Source organism: Bufo gargarizans, chromosome 5, assembly GCF_014858855.1.
Source record: "Bufo gargarizans isolate SCDJY-AF-19 chromosome 5, ASM1485885v1, whole genome shotgun sequence".
Lineage (NCBI taxonomy): Eukaryota > Metazoa > Chordata > Amphibia > Anura > Bufonidae > Bufo > Bufo gargarizans.
In genome coordinates this window covers 48710345-48735463 of record NC_058084.1, presented here as the reverse complement: position 1 = coordinate 48735463, position 25119 = coordinate 48710345, and positions in this window count along the sequence as shown.

Sequence of the window (25119 nt, the reverse complement as noted above, 5' to 3'; positions counted from 1 at the left end):
CTCACAATTTTGCCCAAAAACACAGCCATGAATAAAGAATGGTACCAAAACACCCTCCAACAGCAACTTCTTCCAACAATCCAACAACAGTTTGGTGAAGAACAATGCATTTTCCAGCACGATGGAGCACGTGCCATAAGGCAAAAGTGATAACTAAGTGGCTCGGGGACCAAAACGTTGACATTTTGGGTCCATGGCCTGGAAACTCCCCAGATCTTAATCCCATTGAGAACTTGTGGTCAATCCTCAAGAGGCGGGTGGACAAACAAAAACCCACCAATTCTGACAAACTCCAAGAAGGGATTATGAAAGAATGGGTTGCTATCAGACAAGAATTGGCCCAGAAGTTGATTGAGAGCATGCCAGTCGAATTGCAGAGGTCCTGAAAAAGAAGGGCCAACACTGCTAATACTGACTCTTTGCATAAATGTCATGTAATTGTCGATAAAAGCCTTTGAAACGTATGAAGTGCGTGTAATTATATTTCACTACATCACAGAAACAACTGAAACAAAGATCTAAAAGCAGTTTAGCAGCAAACTTTGTGAAAACTAATATTTGTGTCATTCTCAAAACTTTTGGCCACGACTGTAGTTTTACTATTTCCTTCACAACGTTCCTTTGGTCAGTGAATGATATTTGAAAAGGGTGGAACGTAAACCACTAATTAATTGTCAGTGAATTGCCCTTTACAAGGGAGCTTTTTGAATTATAAATGGATTAAATCCATGTGTTTGTTTGTAATGTATTTTTTTTTTATTTAAAAGGTTGAAATGCAAGCTTTATTTATTTTAATATTGTTTTAATACTTTTATTTATTGAAAATCATTTATTGTCTGCTGTCATTTTTCAACATTAGTAATTTTGTTACACAAACACATTGTCTGAGTGATTTTATAACATAACATAAACACATTTTTATTATTTGCACATACACCCGTCCATTTCAACTTTATAATAATATGGCGAGGCTTTTCCGGAATTTGCTGAACATCCATATTTTGCTACGTAGACTTCTCGTCCTGTTAATATGACCTGCAATATAATAAATTACACATATTAGTAATATATGAGCACTATTTTCAAATAAAATGGTCAGAAAATAGTCGAACATTTTATATTTCAACAACAAAAATGGAGAAATATTCGGCATACATTTCCCGAACAGCCATTCCAGCAGTTCCAGGTCGTCTCGTCTATACCAGCTACGATCATATCCAACAGATGTAGCTGAAGGAGCATCATGAATCCTGACGAAGTTGTGCAGGATCACCCATGCTTGAATAACCAGGGTGGCATTGTCCGGTGACATTTGTAAGGATGACAGGAATACTCTCCACTTGTTGGTAAGTATTCCAAACGCACACTCTACATACCGACGGGCTCTACTCGGCCGATAGTTGAATATACGCCTGCTGTCGCCCAGGTCGCGTCTGGGGAAGGGCCGCATGACATGTGGTGTCAAAGCAAACCCTTCATCAGCCACTATTACAAAAGGAACCGCTGGTCGTGCAGATCGTGGCAGCTGTTTGGGCTCTGGGAGGGCAAGTTGGTTGGCTTGAAGGCGATCACCCATCCTAGAAGCACCGAAAATGCAGTGAAGCAAAAGAATTGCCAGTTGCCAGGAATCTAAATTGAAAAAAAAGAATTCAACGTAGCTAACAGGAAAAATATTCCAATTGACACTATAAAGGTTAATACACAAAGTCAGTTAAAAGACCTACCTCAACGTCACAATGAGCCGTTCCTCTGGTGAAATGCAGCGCCTCATATTTGTGTCCTGGTATGTGAGGCCAGGACGCAGAACCGCTAACAAAATATCAAAGCTGCTCACAGACATACGACAGAACCAATGAAATTTGTCAGGATGCTGTCGCAGGTCCACGTACAGCGTGTGGAAGTGGCTCTTCAATCGCCGCTGAGAGACAATTGGGTGAACCCAATGCCTCCTCCTCGGTTCCTCAGTCCGCATAGTTGGCTGCTGTCCGAAATACGATCCGTAAAAAAATGGATCAAATACGGAAACCATACGGATATGTTTTGTGCAATAACGGAACGGAAGAGGAGTTAAATCAGAGAAAAAAAAACTCAGATGCAGAGCAATGAATCCTTGAAAAACAGACCGCAAAAACAACAACGGTAGTGTGCATGAGCCCCAACACTGAGAGAAGGGAGGGGGAGAGCAGAGAGATACAAGGCTGATGCAGTTATGTCAGATTCAGAAGCAAAACGGTATGAAGAAGACCATTTAGTTGATTAGCTTTTTTAAGTTATGAAACAAATGAACAACAGAAGGTGTCCATAGCAGAGGAGAAATAATGGGACTGATTCATGAAACTATTTGAAAGTAAAACTGCATTTGTTGCCCATAGCAATTATTCACAGTGAATAAGAAATGAAAGCTGACGGGTTGCTGTGGGCACCAAAGACAGTGTTAAAGCGGTTGTCCACTCCTTTGCCAGTCATGTCCTGTTGGAAACAACTGATCAGTAGAGGTGTCGGGTGTCAGACCCCTGTGGACCAGATATCAATGACCTATCCTGAGGATAGGCCTTCAAAGGCAAAGCAGTGGACAATCAATAAATGTTAGACAGTGTTATAATTCACCTTAAATGTGTTTGTGTTTTTGTTTCTAAACCTTCCCAAAAAGGCAGACATAATGGAGGTGCCTGCTTCCTATTTTATAGGTAGGATGGGTGTACTTTATGGCTAGAGATAAGCGAAATCAGAATAAATTCGATTTGCCTCGAAGCCGAATTTCCTCGTGCTTCATGTCGGAATTTTACCTTAAATAAAGTAAAAAACTAAAAAAAAATCATACTTACCTCCTCCATTTGCTCTCAATGGGCCACCAGCCGCCATCTTGATTGACGATCTCGGCTGAAATCCCGTGCGTGGTGGCGTATGATGTCACAACACCGGCCGGCGTGATGACCTAATCTCGTGCCGTGCAAGATTTCGCTCCAGATATTCAAGCAAGATCGTGGTGGACAGCTCGTCGCGAGCAAATGAAGGCGATAAGTATGATTTAATTTTTTTAATTTTAATTTCACACTGTTTTTACACCTAGATGCCGCGATCATGTATGAACGCGGCCTCTGAGGGGTACAATGAAGGGGGGCGGCGCTATCGCAGCTCCCTGTCATTGCACCCGCTACTTACAAAAAAATGCGCTTCGTGATGAAGTTATTTATCATGAAGCAAATTTTTTTGTAAAATTCGGCGAATCACCCAAATCAAAATTTGCATAAATTCGCTCATCTCTATTTATGGTGCCTGAATAGAATGAGATGACTCTGCTCATACTAGCTTAACCAGGGGTAGACTGAGAACTTAAAGTGGCCCTGGAATTTTTTTTTAAAGTGGCCCCCTGTTTTAGGCGGGTCCAAAGTGACAGAGGGTGGGCTAACACAAGTAGGCGGGCTGAGCAATATCATATTGTGGCACAAAATACTGCCCCAGTAAAGTGAAATACCACAGTGCAGCACAATATACTGCCCCAGCAGAACCAAAAACTGTGGCACAATATACTGACAAAAAAATCTAAGAAAAAAGATGCAAAACATCCTGCACGATATGCAGATGTGCGTGGCTACGTTTATAAAGTCACCGAAAATAATTCACTATAGCAATAGATGCAAACATAACATATGGACTAAGCCCTCACTCTAATGATAAAATCTGAGACTCTTAGCCAATACATTTTGATCAAAACACATCTGTGCCCACCTACCTGTGCCACGGTGGTCTCAGGTTGGTTCAGGCAGGTTAGTCCATATGTTATGTTTGCATCGATTGTTTTAGTGCATTATTTTCTGTAACTTTATAAATATATAGCCATGCACATCCGCATATTTACTATCATATCGTGCAGGATGTTTTGTATCTTTTTTCCGTGATTTTTTTTATTAGTCTTGAAGGAGTGGCATCTTCAGGTGTGAATATGCACTTTTGCCCCGCCTATCGAATAGGCGACCTTGATTAGGTGGTACATATAGGTGTGTGTGCTCCTTCTCTCATTGGTTGCTGGATGCACATAGAGGTAACTAGGAGCAGCACACCATATGTGCACGGTCTGCTCTCCTGAATATAGATGCTCAACGGCATAGGTAGGTTAAGAGTAGGACCTGCTTGAACTGAGACCACCGTGGCGCGGGTAGGTGGGCACAGATGTGTTTTGATCAAAATATATTGGCTAAGAGTCTCAGATTTTATCATTAGAGTGAGGGCTTAGTCCATATATAATGTTTGCATCTATTGCTATAGTGCATTATTTTTTGCACAATATACTGCCCCAGCAGAAGCAAATATTACTGTGCAGCACAATATACTGCACCAGCAGAAGCAAATATCACTGTGCAGCACAATATACTGCACCAGCAGAAGCAAATATCACTGTGCAGCACAATATACTGCCCCAGCAGAAGCAAATATCACTGTGCAGCGCAATATACTGCCCCAGCAGAACCAAATATCACTGTGCAGCACAATATACTGCCCCAGCAGAACCAAATGCCACAGTGCAGCGCAATATACTGCCCCAGCAGAACCAAATATCACTGTGCAGCACAATATACTGCCCCAGCAGAAGCAAATATTACTGTGCAGCACAATATACTGCACCAGCAGAAGCAAATATCACTGTGCAGCACAATATACTGCACCAGCAGAAGCAAATATCACTGTGCAGCACAATATACTGCCCCAGCAGAAGCAAATATCACTGTGCAGCGCAATATACTGCCCCAGCAGAACCAAATATCACTGTGCAGCACAATATACTGCCCCAGCAGAACCAAATGCCACAGTGCAGCGCAATATACTGCCCCAGCAGAACCAAATATCACTGTGCAGCACAATATACTGCCCCAGCAGAAGCAAATATCACTGTGCAGCACAATATACTGCCCCAGCAGAACCAAATATCACTGTGCAGCACAATATACTGCCCCAGAAGAACCAAATATCACAGTGCAGCACAATATACTGCCCCAGCAGAACCAAATATCACTGTGCAGCACAATATACTGCCCCAGCAGAACCAAATATCACTGTGCAGCACAATATACTGCCCCAGAAGAACCAAATATCACAGTGCAGCACAATATACTGCCCCAGCAGAACCAAATGCCACAGTGCAGCGCAATATACTGCCCCAGCAGAACCAAATATCACAGTGCAGCACAATATACTGCCCCAACAGAGCCACATACCACAGTGCATCACAATATACTGCCCCAGCAGAGCCAAATAGTACAGTGCAGCACAATATACTGCCCCAGCAGAACCAAATACCACATTGCAGCACAATATACTGACCTAGCAGAACCAAATACCACAGTGCAGCAGAATATATTGACCCAGCAGAACCAAATACCACATTGCAGCACAATATGTTGCCCCATCAGAACCAAATATCATTATGCAACACTATGTACTGCCCCAGCAGAACCATACACCATAGTGCAGCACAATATACTGACCCAGCAGAACCATATACCACAGTGCAGCACAATATACTGACCCAGCAGAACCAAATGCCACAATGCAGCACAATATACTGACCCAGCAGAACCAAATGCCACAATGCAGCACAATATACTGACCCAGCAGAACCAAATACCACAGTGCAGCACAATATACTGACCCAGCAGAACCAAATACCACAGTGCAGCACAATATACTGACCCAGCAGAACCAAATACCACAGTGCAGCACAAAATACCTCCCCAGCTGCCACGTTCTGTCCTCTTACTCCAGTTTTCTCAGGATGGTAATAGAGTTGAATTCAAGAGTCAGGAAGACACCTGCACCTGCCAGGTACGTACTGTAGGTATTTGGCACTCCCAGCATTAATTAACATGGCAGGAGGCTTCCCTGTAGGGTCCATGACCAGTCCACCCCTGAGCTTAATCCCCACAGCGAAGATAATAAGTGTCAGCTTATTGGCAAGGCTCAAAAGGCAAAACTCTAAAATAAAAGATATGGCAAACATTTCCAAAAAGAAAATCCCTGAACCCTGACAAAATATGTTTGTAATTTGAAAAATGAATTAAAATGCAGTAGGGCAGAGTAGGTAGACGTTCACTTGTTTTCCACATTAAAATATTACACTGACACACTGATTATCGTTCTCACACCCAGTCTTGGGGCCGTCTATGCCCACTCACAGTTATCTGCAGCCTGTTATAGGGCCCACTCCCAGGTTATCTTGTATCACTTCCCAAAGATTGTTCTCTCTGGGACGCAGCCCTTTCCCAGACTTGGGCTCTAGCAAAGACGAAAACAGATGTGATATATTTAGATTTCATAAAAGAACATTCTTGGATTTGTGAAACCAGCTTAGTAAGGTTGTATTTCTAAGCCTGACTGCAAAGTTTTATGCTACATTCATTTTCCCTGATTTGTTTCTGTTCCTTCACATCCCATATACCCATACACTCAGCGCCAGAATATGGCGGCTTGATTTCCTGCCCTTTTACTGTTCAAGCTCGTGTTTCTACAACATGTGTGGTGTTTATGTCTTCTCATTTACCAGCTTCTTGACCTCGATATGCATTTGCTAAGTATTATATTTTTTTTTTTTACTGGCGCAGTCTTTTATGGTTTGTTTTTGGAACTTTCTTCTTATAATAATTTCAAGAAAGACTTAAAAAATAGCATCATAATATTATAAAATATCATAAAAGCACGCATATTCCACCATATACACCTCTTCCCACCTTCCTGTGTATGTTCTCTCTTCATCCAACTGCACAAAATAAGCAAATTATTTTGGGATGCTCACAATCTAGATTCTGTATCAGGTTGTCTTTGGAGTGTGGGAAAAACACAAGTTTCCAGAGGAATCCCACAGGAACATGAAGAGAACATACAAACTCCCTGCAGATGTTGCCCTACAAATGATAACCATTTCTGAAACAGACTTGAGCGATACAGTCAAGTTCTAAATCAATTCAAGGATGTCTTTTACATTACCTATATTTATCAGAAATCACTCATCTGCAACGTGGTATTTTTGTCTTCCATTTTTGTGGCTCAAAAATGGTGGTACCGTGGGTATCAAATCCCATCTTTGATGTGAGAAATATTTAATCATCAGTAGTCAGGGGATGGATTCTAATTTTTAACAACAAGTTCCCTACTCAACAGCAGATACGCGGCGTCACGACACATGTTTACATATACACACACCATATATATGCAACACACATAAATACACCATATACATGATACACACACATAAATACACCATATACTGTACATGATAAACACACATAAATACACCATATACACTACACACACATAAATACACCAGATACATGATACACACACATAAATACACCATATACATGATACACACACATAAATACACCATATACATGATACACACACATAAATACACTATATACATGATACACACACATAAATACACCAGATACATGATACACACACATAAATACACCATATACATGATACACACACATAAATACACCATATACATGATTCACACACACATAAATACACCATATACATGATAAACACACATAAATACACCATATACACTACACACACATAAATACACCAGATACATGATACACACACATAAATACACCATATACATGATACACACACATAAATACACCATATACATGATACACACACATAAATACACTATATACATGATACACACACATAAATACACCAGATACATGATACACACACATAAATACACCATATACATGATACACACACATAAATACACCATATACATGATACACACACATAAATACACCATATACATGATAAACACACATAAATACACCATATACATGATAAACACACATAAATACACCATATACATGATAAACACACATAAATACACCATGTACATGATAAACACACATAAATACACCATATACATGATAACACACATAAATACACCATATACATGATACACACACATAAATACACCATATACATGATACACACACATAAATACACCATATACATGATACACACACATAAATACACCATATACATGATACACACACATAAATACACCATATACATGATACACACACATAAATACACCATATACATGATACACACACATAAATACACCATATACATGATACACACACATAAATACACCATATACATGATACACACACATAAATACACCATATACATGATACACACACATAAATACACCATATACATGATAAACACACATAAATACACCATATACATGATACACACACATAAATACACCATATACATGATACACACACACATAAATACACCATATACATGATACACACACACATAAATACACCATATACATGATAAACACACATAAATACACCATATACATGATACACACACATAAATACACCATATACATGATACACACACATAAATACACTATATACATGATACACACACATAAATACACCATATACATGATACACACACATAAATACACCATATACATGATACACACACATAAATACACCATATACATGATACACACACATAAATACACCATATACATGATAAACACACATAAATACACCAGATACATGATACACACACATAAATACACCATATACATGATACACACACATAAATACACCATATACATGATACACACACATAAATACACTATATACATGATACACACACATAAATACACCAGATACATGATACACACACATAAATACACCATATACATGATACACACACATAAATACACCATATACATGATTCACACACACATAAATACACCATATACATGATAAACACACATAAATACACCATATACATGATAAACACACATAAATACACCATATACATGATAAACACACATAAATACACCATATACATGATACACACACATAAATACACCATATACATGATAAACACACATAAATACACCATATACATGATACACACACATAAATACACCATGTACATGACACACACACACACATAAATACACCATATACATGATACACACACATAAATACACCATATACATGATACACACACACATAAATACACCATATACATGATACACACACATAAATACACCATATACATGATACACACACATAAATACACCATATACATGATACACACACATAAATACACCATATACATGATAAACACACATAAATACACCATATACATGATACACACACATAAATGCACCAGATACATGACACACACACACATAAATACACCATATACATGATACACACACATAAATACACCATATACATGATACACACACACATAAATACACCATATATATGCAACACACATAAATACACCATATACATGATACACACACATAAATACACCATATACATGGTACACACACATAAATACACAATATACATGGTACACACACATAAATACACCATATACATGATAAACACACATAAATACACCAGATACATGATACACACACATAAATACACTATATACATGATACACACACATAAATACACCATATACATGATACACACACATAAATACACCAGATACATGATACACACACATAAATACACCATATACATGATACACACACATAAATACACCATATACACTACACACACATAAATACACCATATACACTACACACACATAAATACACCAGATACATGATACACACACATAAATACACCATATACATGATACACACACATAAATACACCATATACACTACACACACATAAATACACCATATACACTACACACACATAAATACACCAGATACATGATACACACACATAAATACACCATATACATGATACACACACATAAATACACCATATACATGATACACACACATAAATACACCATATACACTACACACACATAAATACACCATATACACTACACACACATAAATACACCAGATACATGATACACACACATAAATACACCATATACATGATACACACACATAAATACACCATATACACTACACACATACCACACAACTTTTAAAAAGCCTAAGGAGCTAAACTATGGAATGGAAGCGCTCATCTCCAGCTGCTGCTGTAATTATAACAACCAGATTTGGAGACCCTGGGGGAACTGGATGAATCCCATGCCTGTCAGTAGTGTTGCTTATCTGTAGGAGAAAAGATTAGAATTTGGTAGATAAGGTCTGATCTATGCTTTTCCAAATTGGGGAGGGTCTTCCAGGCTCTGTTAGCATAATCAACCCTATTAAACCAGGCATATTGCCTGGCAGGGTCGATTCATGCAGATTATAACAATACATTTCTTTTCTCAGTAGCTTGTAGCATTGCAGAGCTATGTGGGCTTTTATCTTTATTGAAATTAGTTAATTGGAGCACCAAGGGGCTGGCTGTAGAGCCTCAAGCACCACTACACCTACACCCTAGTGCTCACTACACTCTGCTCCCGATTAATTGACTTATTCTCGCGCCTGTCCTGCTTCTAAAAACTGAACTGGATCGCTGGATATATGTGAAGGGGCCTTAGAACTAAATTTTGGCTGTTTATTGGTAGTTAATAGCAAGCAAATAGTTTAACACTGGACAAAAGGCCCATGGAAGTGCAAACAGATTAACACCTTATTGACCACCCACACGTGTTTTTACGGCGGTCACTAAGGGGCCTTAGGCTGGGCAGCTATGGCGGCCAAGTCTAATTGCTGCACAGGTCCCCGGCAGTCACATGAAAACAACGGCCCTGCTCAAACAGCCTGGACTGGCAGGAGTGCCAATCCAGGCTGTTTAACACTTTATATGCCGCGGGCAATGGAGCCCGCTGCATGTAAAGTGCTGACAGTGGGAGCGGACGCCCTCTGTCTCCCATTGGCACCCCGCAAATGCGATTGTGGGGTGCCGATGTGTGTGAAGGCTGGCTGGTGTCTCATGTAGGCCCCAGGCACAGCCTGCTGGTCAATGTCAGAATAGCACTGACATTAAAATTTAATGAACTATAGGGATAGTGCATTGCATTTTAAAAGCAATCAAAATACTGTCTGTTATAGTCCCCTTGTGGGACTATTAAGTGGTAAAAAACAAAACAAAAACACATATATTAAATCCCAAAAATTCCATTAAAAAATATGCTTTATTTTCTATTGAAAATATGCTTTTTAATGAAAAAAATAGCAAAAAAATAATAATCTCTGCCATATGTTTGGTATTTCCACATCCATAATGACTACATAAATAACATGTAAATTATCCCCTATGGTGAACGCCGTGAAAAAAAAAAACTAATTTAAATGACAGAGTTGCTAATTTTTTCTTAGTTGCCACCAATTTTTTTTTTAAACAAGCGATAAAAAAGCGTAATTTACTCCAAAATCATACCAATGAAAAAATACAAGTTATCCAGCAAAAATCAAGCCCTCACACAACTCCATAGAAAAAAAAAAAAAGGTATGGGACTTGGGAAGCCGCAAATTTTTTTTTTCTTTTAGAAAAATGGGTTTTATTGCAAAAAAGTAGTAAAACATAAAAAAAATATATACAGTACAGACCAAAAGTTTGGACACACCTTCTCATTCCAAGAGTTTTCTTTATTTTCATGACTATGAAAATTGTAGATTCACACTGAAGGCATCAAAACTATGAATTAACACATGTGGAATTATATACATAACAAAAAAGTGTGAAACAACTGAAAATATGTCATATATGCTGTGATTTGGCCAGATAAATGTTGCTGCACGCCATGGTTTTTGTCCGGCCGAATCCCGGCATATATGATAGGGAGCTGCCATATCTCTGCCAGTTCCTATTATAGTCAAAGGGGTCAGAGAAGGACAGCTTGACGGATGTCTCCTAACGCTGGTGTGTAAGTAGCCTAATATAATTTTATAAGCTGCCCCTATGCCCCATTATTGGTGCTTATTGCGTCGGCCTAGCATTTACTTTGTCATTGGGTTCAACACCGGAGGGAGTTTTTAGGCCCCTTCTTTGTGTTGGTGACCTGATGAAGGGCGCTGACTGTCTGGTTCAATTCTATAGGCAAGCCAGCCCCCTTTTCTGCCACAGCTGGTGCAGAGATAGAGAAGGGGACTGTCTTAGCTACGGAATTGAGCCAGACATCAGGAGGAGGAGCTCTCTCCACTGTTGAAACGGAGGTGTAGACTGAAAGTGGCGGTGTAGACTGTCACTGAAAAGAGATCAGGACAGCTTTAAATACAGTAAGCTCAATCTATTTGCACTTGAAACACATCTACAGAACATTTTGTGTATCTGGACAACCCTTTTAAGTATTTAATTTCTTAAAATATTTTGAGATGGTCTTCCTTGCATGACTGACTTATCTTTCCAGCTCTGGATGAAATATCCAAAATATACTTTATTACTGAAAAGATCTGATATCGTTTTATTACATTATCACTGGGGTAACAATCACCTTGATTCATCTCAGGTTCTGGCTTTTTAGAACACTTTTTGTGGATTCCACATGTGTGTCCGGACAAATCATCTATCAGCTCCAATCTATGTGAAGTCAATTTTTTTTTTTTTTCTTAGCAAGTAAAAAAAAAAATAAAAAATGAAGACAAGATTTTGGCTTTTTATGTAGAAATTAGGTGTAATTTATGAGAATTCATTTTCAGAGACTCTGGTGGAATGGTGGTAATCTCTTAGAGATCCAGTTTCTAATTCTTATCATGTTCCAGTACTTTTTCTAGGTCAGAACAATCTGAGATATGTCCATCATTGATAGTATCGGCCATCAGGTTTCAAGTTCAAAGAGACTAGAATTCTTCAGATAACTTATGTTGACTTCTCACAAATGATGCGCATGAGTGGAGCTAGAACTAAAGATATGTTCATGGTAGCGAAATGACCCATAGGTTATCTGTAGTCAAAATATTATAAGCGTAACTTACTCAGTTGAATGTCCCATGGGACCTTCGATAATCACTGAGCAAGTTTGAGGTTGTAGACATTGAGCCAGTAAGGAGAGTTCTGCTCTGAAGCCTGCAAAATGGTAAATACAGCTTAACCATAATTCAGTACATAAAATGAAATACATACTGGATTGTATTTACAAATTCAGCTGTCTTACATTAAGACTGGCAATGGATACGCTGAAGTTATGTAGAGGCCGACACCTCTTCATAACTTTGGCGGATCCACCTCCAGATATAGCGGTTAAGACCGGCATCTAAAAAATCACCCCCTATATGTAAACTAAAATGATGTTCATATCGTACATTATAGAAATCATACGCTACATTTTGACTGTGTGGAAATCTTTATCTCTGGAATAGTAGGGAAAGTATTTGTAACACCTCAATTTGCCTCATTTGCATATATTAAAACATTGCGGGCACATATGCGGGCACATATAGAAAGCATTGATGAGTAAAAGCCCTGGTTGTCACGGTTTGTATATAGTAGAGACCGTCAATCCCAGGAAATCAGAGATACCCTAATGGCTGTTTAATTATCCTTTCCAGCCAAAAGAGGTGGAGATGCAAAAGAGCTGCCGTGGGTTTCTTCATAATATCCATAGAATAGAGAGAATCAGGGGAGACACATACGGGCGCCTGGAATGGCATCAGTCCCTAGAGAAAGGATCTTTTTGGCTCTGAGTGCTACGTGTTGATTCTCACTCTTGAAAGGTGGAAGGAATTCATTCAGACACAATTATAACTTAAACAAGGCATTTAAAGGGATTTTCCTAGACTTAAATACTGATGACCTATTCTGTGGATAGGTCATCAATATCTGATCAGTAGGGGCCAGACATCCAGGAGCCCCGCCGATCAGCTGTTTGAGAAGGCAGCGGCTTCTCTCAGCTTTCTCTAGGCCAATAGACAACACAATAGAAGTGAATAGGGCTTAGCTGCGATACCAAGCAGAGCCAATATACAATGTGAGCGGAGAGAAGGCTGCGGAGCGCCTGTGCCTTGTCAAACAGCTGATCGGCAGGGGTCCTGGGTGTTGGACCCACACCGATCAGATATGGATGACCTATCCTGAGGAGAGGTAATAAGTATTTAAATCTTGGAAAACCCTTTTAATGGTCCTGCAGGGGCAAAAAGCTTAATGGTTACAAGTCTATTGACAGACTTGGGGGGTCATTTACTAACCAGAATTACTATATATTAGGCGTATTTCTGGTGCAGATTGCGGCGTAAAGGTCCTTTGTTCAGCAATCTGCGACTTCTTCCCCGGCTGCGCAGGTCTAAAAAAGTGGGCACAGCGCTGCCGGGGAAGGGGACGTACCGATAGGCCAGTCTCATTTATCATTTTTTAGACATAAAAAATGGTCTAAACCTAAGACTGCTAAGAAGCTGTCTTACATTTAGAAGCAGTGGTGGATCCGCCGAAGTTATGTAGAGACCCGCACCTCTTCATAACTCCGGGTGATCTACCGCCAGCTATAGTGGATATTAAGACTGACATCTAAAACACTGGTCTTAGTAAATTACCCCCTTAGTGACTACATTTTTACAAGACGCAAAGAGCATATAGTTTCAAAGTCTCTCAATAAGGACTCTGTTTGAAGCTCTGGTTCTGGTCTTCTCAGAGTGGCAGCAATGAAGATGGCTGTATCTGCAGTTACAGTAATATCATGGCTTTGTGTCCATGTGGCACAGTACCACACAATCTACCCAGTCCCCAACAGGCGCTTCCAGGTTGCAGAATGTCTGTCCCCAGTCTGCAGCACACCCCTTGTAACACACAGCATTGCACACAATCTGTCATGAAGGCTTGCCAACAGTAAGCTGGCAGGTTTTGGTTGTACAGATTGACCGACTGTTATACAGGTCTTGACTACTATCAAGATGCCAGGATAGGCAGCTGCTCTCTACCCTTCAGCTCCAACTCAACTCCTTTCTGGTGCTGACCTATGATTGTGCCCCTTTATAACTTGTGTGCCACTCACCTCCACTTCTAGCTAGCTACACACAGGAATCTGCAGAGTCTTCCCACTCAATCTTTTCGATATGGAGAGGTGTATCAAACATATATACGTACTGGCATACTGAAGGCTTCAGTCTTATATTAGTCCTACACTTCCTCTAGATGAAGCGACCACCAAAACAGGGCCAAGCGATACCTACACTTCCTCTAGATGAAGTGACCACCAAAACAGGGCCAAGCGATAAAACAGCAACTTCCAATGAAGTTGGAGGCACACAAGGGTACAGTGTGGGCCCAAATATTTGAGTGGGTGCCATATTCTACATAAGTAAAACAGGAATTCATAAAATAGCTGTGTCCAATCAGTTTATGTGTTATAAATTTCAATCTATTTTTAATATTAAGTTGAAGTTAATGTTTATTGCCTGAAACCATCGAACCGTGAACGTCCCTCACCGCAGACAAGGTTATAAAGAAGCAGAAATAATGATATAACAGTAAAGAAACACTGGGTAGGAACTAGAGAACCATTGAGTTCACTATATGCAGCCAATATACTTTAAATATCAAAACTTTATTAGTTCCTGCATATGAGCGATGAAATGCGAGCAGGTCATATGTGGCCATAAGACAGCAGGATTGGGACGCTGGCCATGAAGTTTGTTAATAATAAGGTGATGGGGAAAATGTCTAATGTTTCCCACCTGTTATTTGTTCCTATATTTCCTCATCAGGTGATTAATTCATGAGGCGAAGGGAAGAAAACGGATCAACGTGTATACAATACGAGAGGCCATTATATGAATTCATGTCCAATATATTTTGTTAGACTTTTCAACGGACCGATAAATCAATCAGTCGAGAGCATCTGTTGCAGTAGCTTATTAAGGGGGGAAATATTATCTCAAATGAAGGTGGGACTGACAGGCGGCACATCTGCAAGCACTTACCTAGGCTGCTCAGGACTTATTGCTTGGCTAAAAATGGAATACCTGTAACATCTGTATTGCACATTTCCAGAGGTGAGATAGGCTTGGATGTGTGAGCAATTTGGAAATAAAGGCTGCAGCTCATTATAACCTTTGGAGCCATGTTAATTAATTTATCACCTATTATTTTATTTTTTTATAAATTAAAACCAGATACTGATATATAGTAATTTTTTTGTAATCTGTTTTTTTTTAATTTCATGACATACATACATTATGGTGGTGGCCATTTTCTATGAGCTGCTTTTACATGAGCCACAGCCACTCTGGACAGGAGATGTTCATTGACTTCTTTGGTCTTGAGTTTTCTACTGCTCTGTGACCTGTCCTGAGGTCATTGTGCAGGGAGGGGGAATAGATAAGCTGCAGCCATCACCTATTGTGTATGATCTAATCTTGTGTCATCTGTGATGATAATAATGAGATAACGTCTGAAAAGTGATCTGGACAGAACAGGAAGAAGCTGCTATTATTAGGCCTAGACGTCAGTGTGAAAAATGCAGGATTTTAGGATAATTTTTAAATATAGGTAGTGACATGGAAAATTAATAAATAAAATTACTAAAAATTCTTAAAAATATGTTGAACATAAAAATTGGATTTAAAGGGCATCTGTCAGCAGTTTTGTACCTATGACACTGGCTGACCTGTTACATGTGCACTTGGCAGCTGAAGGCATCTGTGTTGGTCCCATGTTCATATGTGCCTGTCTTATAGGCACACCATAGTCTACATCTTACAGGCACACCATTGTCTACATATTATGGTATGGCTACACAGCAACACTGGTCCAGCACTGCAGGATTTTTTGAGAACCGTGCAGCAACACCATTCATTTCTATTAGATCACCGCTATGCTGCTATCCTGACAGTGACATATGTGACCAATGTCGTTGTGTAGCTGTATACTTATAGTCACCAGGTAGAGAGAAACAAAATGATGACAGTTGGAGGTCAAACGTCTCACCGGACATTTACCAACTGTCACATTTGGCGTAGGATGGATCGAGAAAAAAGCGAAGAAAAAAAGCGCCACTAGACTAGATAACGCCCAAAGGGGGGAGAGGTAGTGTCAAAGGAACCAATCCAGAAGGATAGTATATCAAAGAAATCTTATCCAGTGTAATAATAGCAGTAAAAATATAAGGGGTGCCAAATGAAGCTGCAAAAGGTGTCAGCTGCAAAAGAAGAGCATGGCAAGGTCTACCATAGTATCCAACTACTATAAGGGGAAGAGCTAAAGGTTCAAAGAAGGTGGTCCCTCGGGAAGGACTAGATGTAAACTGGTAGATATGGTGGCATGAAGAAAGAACTCACACTGGAAGGTAAAAAAAACACAAAATAGACAATAATAATAAACATGAATTATTAGTCAACTCACTTCGCAGGGGGGGTCATCTCCAGGATAAGCTCAGGACTCCTGGGACGATTAACCCCCCCGGCCGGGATCGCATGTAGTATAGTAGAGATTGAAGTATATAAATAGGAACAATCTAAAAAGGCATATAAAAATATTAAAGATACAAGTAAATCAAAGGTCATAAAACATCTGGCATCAAAAAATGAATAAATATATAGATGGATAATATATGGATAATAAACCATAAATCATGATAAAACCGAGGATGTAAATTTATGGTACTAATTAAACCAAATATAGGATAAAAATAAAAAGAATATATATATATATATATATATATATATATATATATATATAGGACCCAAGAAAGGGGAGTTTTCTAGTATATATAATATATAAGGATAGAGTCTTCCCTAGTGGGGAAAAGGATATATATAAAATAGAGTAGATCAAATATGATAGATGGATGCATATATAAAATGTCTGATTCCTGTACCAACTTGTTGGGATAACCCTTCTCAGTAAATCTTTTTTTAAGGATGGCTAGCTGTTAGTGTTGAGCGAGCACCAAAGTGTTTGTGTGCTCGGGTGCTCTGGCCGAACACATCGGTATGCTTGTGTGTTCTACCGAGCACCCGAGCACAATGGAAGTCAATGGGAGAAACCCAGGCACCCCCTGCTCGGAAGAGAAGAGGGTGTCTGGTTCACAAAAAAGGTCAGAAATTGATGGAAACCCCATCAACATGGTTTGGAAACAGCATTAAGAGGATAGCTGGATGCATCTTAGACTCCTATTATGTACGACATACAATACACAACCACACAAAGGCTATATGCCAAAAGCCAGGTATGTGCAAACCATCAATCTACCCATGAGACAGATAACAGCCAGCATACCTTACAATGGCAGCCTTGTGCACTATGAGATATTCCAAACCAGCTCTCATCTGACTGAGAACCAGTAAATCTCAAAAGTTATTTTGCATCTGTTGGATGGCTTGGGTGGACCTGCACACCTAGATCAACATCATTAGGGCGCCAAAAAGTTTTCTGATTGTCCTAACATAATATTCAATAACCTTTCTGTACAGTTTTGTCATGTAAAAATGAAATTGCATAAACATGGGTATATGGGAAAGACATGCAAATGAGCAGAATCTGCCTTGTTTTTCAGCTGTCAATAGTTTTGTCAGAAGACTGTGAAACCAATAGATGGAGCTGTTCATAACTCAATAGCACCATCTATTGGTTTCATAGTCTTCTGACAATCATATTAGACTATGAGTCTTATTAAAAGCTTATTAGTGTAGCCTTTTGCATGGAAAATTCGCAATACAAATTTGCGATTAGAATATTTGCAATCTACACTGAGTTATTACCCAGCTTCCCTAGTGTCAGATATCTTTCCTAAGTTATTACCCAACTTCCCCAGTGTCAGATTTTATCACTGAGTTATTACCAAGCTTTCCCAGTTTCAGATTTTATCACTGAGTTATTACCCAGCTTTCCCAGTGTCAGATATCATCACTGAGTTATTACCCAGCTTTTCCAGTTTTAGATATTATGACTGACTTACTACCCAGCTTTCCCAGTGTCAGATATTATCACTGAGTTATTACCCAGCTTTCCCAGTGTCAGATTTTATCACTGAGTTATTACCCAGCTTTCCCAGTGTCAGATTTTATCACTGAGTTATTACCCAGCTTTCCCAGTGTCAGATATCATCACTGAGTTATTACCCAGCTTTTCCAGTTTTAGATATTATAACTGACTTACTACCCAGCTTTTCCAGTGTCAGATATCTTTGCTGAGTTATTACCCAGCTTTCCCAGTATCAGATTTAATCACTGAGTTATTACCCAGCTTTCCCAGTGTCAGATATCTTCACTGAGTTATTATCCAGCTTTCCCAGTATCAGATTTTATCACTGAGTTATTACCCAGCTTTCCCAGTGTCAGATATCTTCACTGAGTTATTACCCAGCTTTCCCAGTATCAGATTTTATCACTGAGTTATTACCCAGCTTTCCCAGTGTCAGATATCATCCTAGTGTAGATCGCGAATATTCTAATCGCAAATTTTTCATGCAAAAGGCTACACTACCAGGCATCTCATAAGACTCGTAGTCTAATATTCTTGTCAGAAGACTATGAAACCAATAGATGGCGGTATTGAGTTATGAACAGCTCCATCTATTGGTTTCATAGTCTTCTGACAAAACTATTAGTCTACTCTTGTCATAAGACTGTGAAACCAATAGATGGCGCTGTTCATAACTCAATACCGCCATCTATTGGTTTTCATAGTCTTATGAAAGCTGAAAAACAAGGCAGATTTTGCTGATTTGCATGTCTTTCCCATATGCCCATGTTTATGCAAATTTGTTTTTACATGACAAAACTATATAGAAAGGTTATTTAATATTATGTTAAGACAATCAGAAAACTTTTTGTCGCCCGAATGATATTGATCTAGATGTGCAGGTCCACCCAAGCCATCCAACAGATGCAAAATAACTTTGAGGTTTACAGGTTCTCAGTCAGATGAGAGCTGGTTTGGAATGTCTCATAGTGCACAAGGCTGCCATTGTAAGGTATGCTGGCTGTTATCTGTCTCATGGATAGATTGATGGCTTCCACATACCTGGCTTTTGGCATATAGCCTTTGTGTGGTTATCTATTGTATGTCGTACATAGTCTAAGATGCATCCAGCTATCCTCTTAATGCTGTTTCCAAATCATTTTGATGGGGTTTCCATCAATTTCTAACCTTTTTTTGTGAACCAGACACCCTCTTTTCTTTAGAGCAGGGGGTGTCTGGTTTGATGCTTGGGTCTCCTATTGACTTTCATTGTATTTAATTGTACTCGAGCACCCGAAGTATTCGGCCGAGCACTCGGATCTCCCGAGCATAGTGATGCTCGAGCCGAACAGCAGTTCGGCCGAGAATTCTTGCTCAACACTACTAGCTGTTCCTTCAAGGTATTATCGTCAGAGCATTTTCTTCTCATTTGACTGTACGGAATATAATTTTTCCATCTGTTGTGGTTGCAGCTCTTAAAGTCGAGATAGCTGTTTGTATCAACCTTCTTGAAGTGTGTTCTGGTGGTAATATTGTTATTGATGATCCTTAAATCCAAGTCTAAAAACGTGGCTTCAGAGGGATGTTGTTCTAACGTGAATGTTAGATTCCAGTCGTTGTTAATGTGACTCACAAAAGATGACAGGGCCTCAGTTTCTCCCTCCCAGACCAAAATGATATAATCAATATACCATTTATAAAATGTAATATTAGGATGGGTCAAGAAGCCATGTTCTTCCTCAAAAGTCCCCATTAATAGATTGGCGTATGCTGGGGCGAATTTGGTCCCCATTGCAGTCCCTTTATGTTGTTGATACACAGTATCTTGGAATATGAAGTAATTGTGGTTGAGAATTAAACAAATGGAATTCATTATAAAGGTTCCCTGGGTCGGGGGCATTGGGGGGTCTGCACTCAGTGTTCTTTCTACTGCTAGTACGCCAAGGGAGTGAGTTATATTGCTATACAGTAAGCTAACATCAAGTGTTGCCCAGTGATAGGAGTCCTTCCAATTGAATGTATCAAGAATGGTAATGAGATGGGAGGTGTCACATAGATAGGAGGGCAGTATTTTTTTAAGATACTATCTACATAGTCAGACAAATTAGAAGTAAGTGACCCTACACCTGATATAATGGGTCTCCTGGGGAGGTTGACTAGCGATTTATGTACCTTTGGTAAAAAATATAAACGTGCTATGGAGGGGTGTGATGTTTTAAGAAAGTTTCTTTCCCTTTTACCAATAACGCCTGTTGTGAAACCTTCATCAACTAGGTCAGCTAATTTATTTTTGTACTTATTGGTAGGGTCAGAGGGTAAAGGTTGGTAATAATCATCATCCGAAAGGATCCGGAGAGATTCCACTGTGTAATAGGAGGAGTCAATGATATCAATGCCACCCCCTTTATCAGCACTCTCAATGACAATGTCTCTATTATTGGTGAGGGTCTCTAAAGCTTTAGATATATTGGGACTCAAGTTGTTTGTTTTTATTGTGGTAGATGGTACTGTAAACATGTTTCTAAAATCCGACATCGCCATTTTGTAGAAGCTCTAAATATGAGGGCCTTTACTCTCAAGAGGATAGAATCTAGATCTCATTCTGACGTTGATGAAATGGGGGTGGGTTGGTGCTCACGATTAGAGGGGCAGAGAGTCTGGGGATTGTCGGTAATATCTGGTGTGGTGATCCTATTCATGTCACAGTTGGAGGGGCCGGAAAACTAGGAATTGTGAATGGTATATGGTATATTGATCCTGTTTGTATCAATATCAAATTGGGGATGGGCAATGGAGGTGGAGACTGTATGTTCTACTCCATGGTGAAGGTTTTTAATGGTGAAATGATGGTGAAGGGTGAGCTTACGTATAAACTGATTAAGATCAACAAACAATTCAAACAGATTGGGTTGATTGGTTGGACAAAAGAAAAGGCCCTTACTGAGAAGTTCTATTTAGTTCCTTGCAAGGATATACTTGGATAAATTGAAGATGCCCATTTCCCTTTCTAACTCTCTTACATCCTTGATACTATTTCTATTTGTATTGACTTCAGTTAATGTTTGGGTTTTGGCTTTTTGTTTAAGGGAGTGCTGTTCTCCACCTCTCTTCCATCCTCTAGATCTGTGTTTAGTCTTTTCTTTTTGATGCTCAAGACTGGGGTGTAAAAGTGTGTGATCTTTAATGACGAGATATTGCTGGGGTGCTCAAATGGGGGGAATCTGTGGAGTGGATCATGGGGCTGAGAAGTGTTGAGCGTGAATATTCAAATTACGAATATTTATCTTGAATATTGCAACTTCGAGAATTCGCGAATATTTCGAATATAGTGCTATATATTCGCTATATTGAATATTCGTCATTTTTTAACATCTGAAAACATGATTCCTCCCTGCTTATTGCTTGTGGGCCAATGAGTCATTGGTTATAGGCAAAACAATCCCTAAATTCTCCAACTTAACTTTTTGGAAAGCTTGCACACTCAAGAATAAGCTGGCACCTTCCTGATTCAAACTATTAAATGATCACCGCTTTATTGAGCCCCGAGACAGCAAAAGTCTCTCCAAACTAGGCTCTTCCAAATGCTGTGTCAAAAGGTGCAAATCTTGTGATATTATTAACTGTTATGGTAAACAAGCGACATTACCTCCCCCCAGGGAACCAATCTTACTACAACACAAGATGAATTGCAGTACTCCAAATGTAATATACGCATTACAATGCCCTTGCGATCTTCTGTATGTAAGACGCACCACCCAGTCCCCGAGAGAGCGGATGAACGAACACCGTTCCAACATTCAACGTAAAGTAGGCACACATAGTGTATCCCGCCACTTTTCACTTCACCACGAAGAGGACCCTTTATTATTAAAAGTAACTCCTCTCGAATGGATTCCACATTCCTACAAGACATTATGCAAAAAATAAATGTTTTTGATTTACAAGCTTAACACACTTACCCCCTTCGGTTTGAACGAATCACTCGAGTATACGAATTACTAACTCCATGAGCCTACTGACTACCATGCCCATATTTCATCCCCTCTCTTTATCTTTATCCACCTTGTACCTTTAATTTTTATCTCCACTTTTACAGCCACTTCTGTATACTAGATATATCTTTTAATATTTTTTATATATTTATGGTTTTTGAACCCGAGGTGCATATTGATACATCAATATACATATGTATGTGTATATGTATGTATATATGTATACTTTTTATGGTCATATATTTCTATATACTGTATGTACTCATTCATCTATTTGTCCTCCCAGAATGGGGGAAGGGTGATCGATTGGGATTCATATCATGTACTGGGTTTTACCTATTATATTCTACATCTTACCCAGATATATATCCTTCGATCAGATTTTATCCATTATATTTTACGTATATATTTTTTCTATCATGGTATGGCCTATTCCCACATACAGTATATACACTAGACAACTCCCCCTTTTGGGTTTTAAATATATATATATATATATATATATATATGGTGTTTCACTCATCATATTTAATATATGCATCCATCTATCATATTTGATCTACTATATTTTCTATATATCCTTTTCCCCGCTAGGGAATACTCTATCCTTATATATTATATATACTAGAAAACTCCCCTTTCTTGGGTCATATATATATATATATATATATATATGAATATTATTTTTATTTTTGTCCTATATTTGGCTTATCTAGTACCATAAATTTACATCCTTGGTTTTATCATGATTTATGGTTCATGGTGCATTATCCATATATTACCCATCTATATATTTAATATTTATTTTTTGATGCCAGATGTTTTATGACCTTTGATTTACTTGTATCTTTTTTATACTTTTATATGCCTTTTTAGATTGTTCCTATTTATATGTTGATATATTTTTTCATTATGTAATTTATATATTATTATCAAGTGCCCTCCAGGTGAGGTTCTGCAAGGGTTATCAACCTGCCCTTCTTTCTATTTAGTGTATAGGGAACATCATTGCTCAGTTCCCCTTGTTAGCCATTGCGCCGTGTTACATCCGGCCGCTGGCCCCTTTGCCTTCCAAGTTATAACGCTCGCGGTGCGCTTTATGCTGGAGCGTCACTGCTTCTTATGGTCCTTCCCCCCCTGTGGTTATTCCCCCCTGTCTAGCACGCTGCATCACTTCCGACAGCTGTCCTCCCTGCGCTCCAGGGTGGAATGCATAGTCCAAAGCAAGATGCGTTCCAGCTGAGCGTGTAATTTCCGGTGACGTCACTTCCAGCGCCTTTTTTACACTTTTTACTGTGTATATATGTTAGGTTGCTAGACCTTGTCTTTTATGTATCTGCTGCTGATGAAGGGGGTATAGAAAAAAAAAAAACGTGTCGAGCCGCATATCTATTGAATAAAGAGATTGACTAGAACAGTGGTCCCCAACCTTTTTTGCACCAAGGACCAGTTTCATTCAAGACAATTTTTCTAGGGATCAGGTGGGGTGGGGGGTTCTGGGGCGGGGCTTAGGGGATGGGCGGGGCTTAGAGGGTGCTGGTCGGCGCTGACTGATTCACGCGCATAACAAAACACAAGGTGCATATTAAAATATATAACACTATATAACGACTATATAAGCTGACTAGGGTCTCTGCTGCACTGGTCTCTGCTGCACTGTACCATATTTTTCACTCGATAAGACGCACTGTCCCATAAGACGCACCTCACACATCCTGCTGTCGGCTGTGTATCTGTGTGAGGTTTTAGAGGAGAACAATAAGACAAAAATATTTTCCATTACACCTCAGGTTAGACCAGCAATCATAGAAACATAGAAACATAGAATGTGTCGGCAGATAAGAACCATTTGGCCCATCTAGTCTGCCCAATATATCTGAATCCTATGAATAGCCCCGGCCCTATCTTATATGAAGGATGGCCTTATGCCTATCCCATGCATGCTTAAACTCCTTCACTGTATTTGCAGCTACCACTTCTGCAGGAAGGCTATTCCATGCATCCACTACCCTCTCAGTAAAGTAATACTTCCTTATATTACTTTTAAACCTTTGCCCCTCTAATTTAAAACTGTGTCCTCTTGTGGTAGTTTTTCTTCTTTTAAATATGCTCTCCTCCTTTACCGAGTTGATTCCCTTTATGTATTTAAAAGTTTCTATCATATCCCCTCGGTCTCTTCTTTCTTCCAAGCTATACATATTAAGGTCTTTTAACCTTTCCTGGTAAGTTTTATCCTGCAATCCATGTACTAGTTTAGTAGCTCTTCTCTGAACTCTCTCTAGAGTATCTATATCCTTCTGGAGATATGG